Genomic DNA, 5,636 nt, shown 5'->3' with positions numbered 1-5,636 from the left:
ATTCTTCAGCAAAAAAACGAGATCTTCTGCTAAGACAGTTTGGGCCTTAACCTGGGATTTGATTTTGATCATGTGGTTAAGTAATTCTTGAGCTTTGGGATGTTGTGAAAAGACAGCTGCTGTTTCTCTTCACTTCTGACTCAAGTACAGGAGCATATTCCTACATTTCAACAGCCATGCAGTTGATCTTTGTAATTTTTCCCATGATGAAAAATGTTCTACTAGCTTGCTAAATGTTGTTGAATTAGCTGTAGTGATAATAAAAACAGCAGTGCTTCTCTTTAATCTCTGGATCACTGTCAGAAATGCAAAATGATTATTGAGTCAATTGAGGCCAGTCTGCAGCAGGACCCTTCAAATATTCTGGACCTCTCAGCCATCATTCCAAAAAAAGAGCTAGACCTTACGCCTCGGGAGGCATTGTCAGCAGGATTGGCTGCGGAGTTCACATTATGCCACTGAAACTTCTGTGACCGATTTCTGATAGTGAAAACACTGTTGGCCACATATGTCTGGAATCTGCTAATATCTTTCAAGATATACTTAAGGACTGATGTACTGTCCGTTCAAAATACTGAATCATCCAGAGTTAGCTCTAGTTCTCCTTTCAACATTCTGTCAACTTTTGCAGCAAGAACTGCAGCTGCCAATTCAAGTCTCGGGATAGTCATCAATTTTAGTGGGGCTCCTCTTGCCTTCCCTATCACAAAAACATCATGGATAAAACCACTAATGTCTGCAAGACGCAAATAACTAGCTGTACCATAGTCAATTTCGCTAGCGTGACAGAAGTAGTGTAATTGAGCACTACATATGTAACGAGGTTCTTGTTGAGGAAAGAAGAGGACACGGTCGGCTTGACTGCTGGTGGTGGCTTTTATTATCATAAATTCACTCTCAAAACAGATCGTTGTGCAGACAGCACAGAAACATAAACACAGTAGTATAATAACTTTCACTAAAGCAAGGATTCCAGCTCAGTCAGGTTCCACCAGTCAGCAGTCCTTCTCTCTCTTCCACACTCCTGTTTCTCCTGGCGTTATATAGTCTCTCCACACCAATTACTGAAACAAGACACAGGTGTTGGTTATTTGCATTTAACCCACTCACTCACCGTTTGTTTCCCAATTCTCTCTCCAGCTGCAGACTTCACTGAACCATGCCCCCCTTGCCACAAGTTGGTTTCCCAAAATTGTTGGGAATTAAGCTTCTACTGAAGTTTCAAATCTGAAAGTAGCTTGAGCTCTTCTAGCGACTGGTCCCATTTTTGTGCAAAGGCTGCAGGAATTTCTTCGCCCCACCTGTAGTTCATCCTGCACAATTCTTGGCAGAATTACTGGAGAAAGGAATCCAAGTGGGTCGTAAACTGAATTGGTAACTGATAAAATACCTCTTCTAGTAAATTGTCGTTGTTTTATTATATTGTCGTTTGTTGACTGTGTTTCATCCCTCTGAAGTCCCAGTGCACTGTTCATCTCTACACAAGTCAAGATGTCTCACATCTTTAGAGCTCTCCTTCTCAGGGACTGATGCTAATACAGTGCGGCTATTACCAACCCATTTGGTGAGCTTAAATCCACCAGTAGCACATACTGCAATGAGCTCCTGCATCAACATGATGTCTTTCATCTGAGACAGACTTGAAGTAATCATCCACATAAAAAAGTGTTACGAATTGTGGATAAAACTTCAAATTCAACTTTGCCTTCGTTATTATCTGCTGCCTTCCTTAACGCAAAGTTAACGCAGTTCACAAACGTACTTGTAGTGATTTTAATCCTGTCCGAATGTTCCACATCTGTGTTTTTCTCACACAAACTCTGTAAGAATTCCAGAGCAAATTACCTGAAAAGAGCCTGATCACGTAAACTGTTAATACTGGCTATTGGAATCTGCTTATATCTTGAATGAAGTGCATGAAATTTGCTCGAGCGACTGGTACCAGCACACCTCAAAGACTGCCTCCCACCCAAACTGGACCCACACCAATTTGCCTACCGTAGAAAATAGGAGCACAGAGGATGCAGTATGCACAGTGCTGCACTCTGCACTCACACATTTGGTCGATAACAACACATATGTACGGATGTTGTTTGTTGACTTCAGCATTTAACACTGTCATTCCCTCCAAGCTGACCACAAAACTTGGAGACCTGGACATTAACACCTCCCTCTGCAATTGGATTATGAAACTTTCTGACCAACAAACCTCAGCATGTTAGGTCAGGCCACACCTGCTCCACCACCATCACACTCAACACCGGCGTACCACAGGGCTGTGTACTGAGCCCATTCCATTACTCCCTCTACACCCACGACTGCAAGCCTGTGCATGGATCAAACTCCAAGTTTGCAGATGACACCACGGTGATTGGCCTCATCAGAGACAACGATGAGACTGCCTACTGGGATGAGATACAGCACCTGGCCACATGGTGCACTGACAATAACCTGCTCCTTAACACCAGCAAGACAAAGGAGCTCATTGTGGACTTCAGGAAGATGAAAGGAAGCACGCATGACCCCATCCACATTAACAGGATGGTTGTTGAACATGTCTTCAGGTTCCTGGGAACCACCATCTCGGAGGACCTGTCCTGGACTACAAACACCTCCAGCCTGGTCAAGAAGGCTCACCAGCGCCTCTTCTTCCTCAGGACACTGAAGAAGAACAAGCTGTCTTCAGCCATCCTGATGAACTTCTACCGGTGTGCGATCGAGAGCATCCTGACCAGTTGTATCACAGTCTGGTATGGGAACTGCTCAGTTGCTGACCGCAAGGCACTGCAGAGGGTGGTGAAAACTGCCCAACGCCTCACAGGGCCACCACTTCCTGCTATTAAGGACATCCATGGAAAACGCTGTCTACGTCGAGCTCGCAGCATTCTTAATGACTCCTCTCACCCTGACCACAGACTGTTTAGCCTCCTGCCCTCCGGGAGTCGCTTCAGGAGCCTCCGATTCAGCAGATTCAGGAACAGCTTTTTCCCTACAGCTGTCTCCTTACTGAACTCTGCCCTCTGACACCCCCCACACCACACACACAGACTCCTCACCCCTCCTCATCACTACATCTGATTTATTTACAGACAAGCAAAAAACAGTAAACTTGTCATTACTTGCACTACTTCGTCTGTTCATCCAGAATACTGAGTAATCCATTTGCACACTGAAATATTTTCTATGCACTTTAATGTCCATTGCACTAGTGTAAATGATGTTCATTTGTTCATAGTTTCTGCTTATAGTGTACACACTTACATAATCCCATCTGTATAGTATTGTTCATAGTAGACCTATCTGTATATCATGCTGGTAGTATTTAAAATCTGTACATTATGTCCATAATACTGCCTTATTTGTATATTTATTGTACATTTGTAACAGATTATAGACCTTGTATGTTCTGTACTTACTGTTTATTTGCACTTCTGGTTAGATGCTTACTGCATTTCGTTGCCCTGTACAGTAGGTGGCCATCCAAAACGTTGGTTACACCGCCGCTCGTACCGTTGCCGCGGCGTCTGCAAAGTGCATTTGCAGCTTTTGACCGCTGAGTGGCGCTTTAATCAACGTTTTCAAACAAGCGCATCAAAGCACATTTTTCGCAAATAGACGTCAGTTTTGCCTCACCGAAGTGTTATATTTTACTGCAGTCGGGGAAAATGAAAAAAAAAAAATTTATTATTCACAGATGAAAGTTTAGTCCCTATGAATATATGTTCGTTTCTTAGAACGAATTCAATCAGGATAAATGTCAAGCCTATAGCCTGTGCTTATATTTTCTCTACACCATATTTTAGATTTGACTTTAAAATAGTGTGCAGTATTATTTATATAATTATGAATTATGTGTTATATTATTCAAAAGAAATTGTGGTTTACTTTGCATTGGAGCATTAAAAGTGGTAGCCTATGTGAGCTAGGCTTGCGTGTTTTATAAATATTTTCCTTTATTTTAGTAAAACATGAGGCACTGAATAATATCGCTCCCATTATTTAGGCCTAATTAAAACAAGAAACGAATAAATTAACCTGCACAATTTAACTAAATCATTGAAACTGGAAAAGAATGGACGGATTAATAAAACGTCCTCATGATTAAACAAGTTTCTCATTATAATCAAACAAAATATACACAATGTAAAAAAGGCTTCTTTTAAATGACAACTTCAGTCTTCTTTACTTGCTTTCATGTAATTTAAGAAAAAAAATTTAAAAATAAATACATAAATTGTAGCCGCATTTAAATGCAAGGTGTGTAAAATATCAGTGCAAGATTTGCTCGGCGCGCATGATGCTGAGTGCACGTGCAGCATTTATTTTTATTTGTCTACATATTTTATCTTCATTACAAAATCTTGTTTGGTTTTATTTAGAATAACTGCATGTAAAAAAATATATATTTGCTTTTTAATGCATTAAAGCACTATATAAATAAAGATGACTTGACTTGTGTTTGTGCGGAAAATTATTGCATGCATGACAGGGAGGCGCCCTCTCGATCACGTGATTTTTTTTCCTGATAATGAATTAACTGAAAAATTGTGGTGTCTCACATACATGAGAAATATATCTACAGAAAGCTTGAAATGTCTTTTAAAAACAAATCAATTCAAAACGAAAGCATTATGTAAATCTGTGAAGGTTGCATTTCTCTCTAAAGCTGTTCATGTGGAGAGAGCCAGCACTGTGAATTTCATCTTGCAACAGACAAGAAAATATTTGTTTATTAATAAATAATGTAAAATGTCTCCTTTTTTTCACAATTATTGGGCTACTTCTGTCTGTGCTTTGGGGCAAACTTTATGCATGTGCTTGAGCGTGGAATATATTAAGGCTCATTATGGATTATAGATGTAAATTTAATATATACCCGCGAGGCTGCGATTAGTTGAATAATGACAAATTAATGACTAGTAACTGGAAAAAATGGGAGGCAGATCTATTAAATACCCTCTAGACATCTCTGTTAAAGTTTTTAAAAGCATTTTAATATGCGTTTGCATAAATTCTTCTTTCATAAAACGGCCGATGCTCCACTCAGGGCTCGTAGTTCTGACTTTGGGATCAAGCCTCCCCCGCGCATCTGAGACACACTGCCGAGCAGAGTATGAGCGGAGCGATTCTGACTGGAGCGAGGAGAGGATTCTTTAAAAGTCGGAGCGTCGTGGTTTTTACTCGCTCTAGCACCGCTCCATCACGAGTACAATTCCTGCTAAACAGCCCGTAATATAACTGCATATTTAGCAAGACTTCACATGATAAACATATTTAGCTATAGCTTGATACACAAATCTCTCCGATCAGAAGATTATAATGACGGCGATAACCGAGCGTTACAGACTAGTTCTCAAGGAGTTTGTCTTCCTTTACTGATTATTTTCAGGTTAAAGCATGATTTAAACAGATACAACCGCAATCGCTGTCGCAATAATGCATTCAAACAAATGTAATTCTACAGTGCTGCTTCATCTGTAACTGATTTTGAAAGCTGTAAGAAATGCATCGATCTGTAGATAAAATAACTGACGAAAAAATATACTGTCATTTTCATCACAAACAAAATATGCACAGCAGACCCCGAAGAAAGCCGCAATTATACCTTTTAATGCTGACAATGTTATTAGTTTTGG

This window comes from Cyprinus carpio, unplaced genomic scaffold (genome assembly GCF_018340385.1).
Source record: "Cyprinus carpio isolate SPL01 unplaced genomic scaffold, ASM1834038v1 S000006585, whole genome shotgun sequence".
NCBI lineage: Eukaryota > Metazoa > Chordata > Actinopteri > Cypriniformes > Cyprinidae > Cyprinus > Cyprinus carpio.
The sequence above is the reverse complement of the archived record's forward strand: the minus strand, read 5'-3'. Positions refer to the sequence as shown.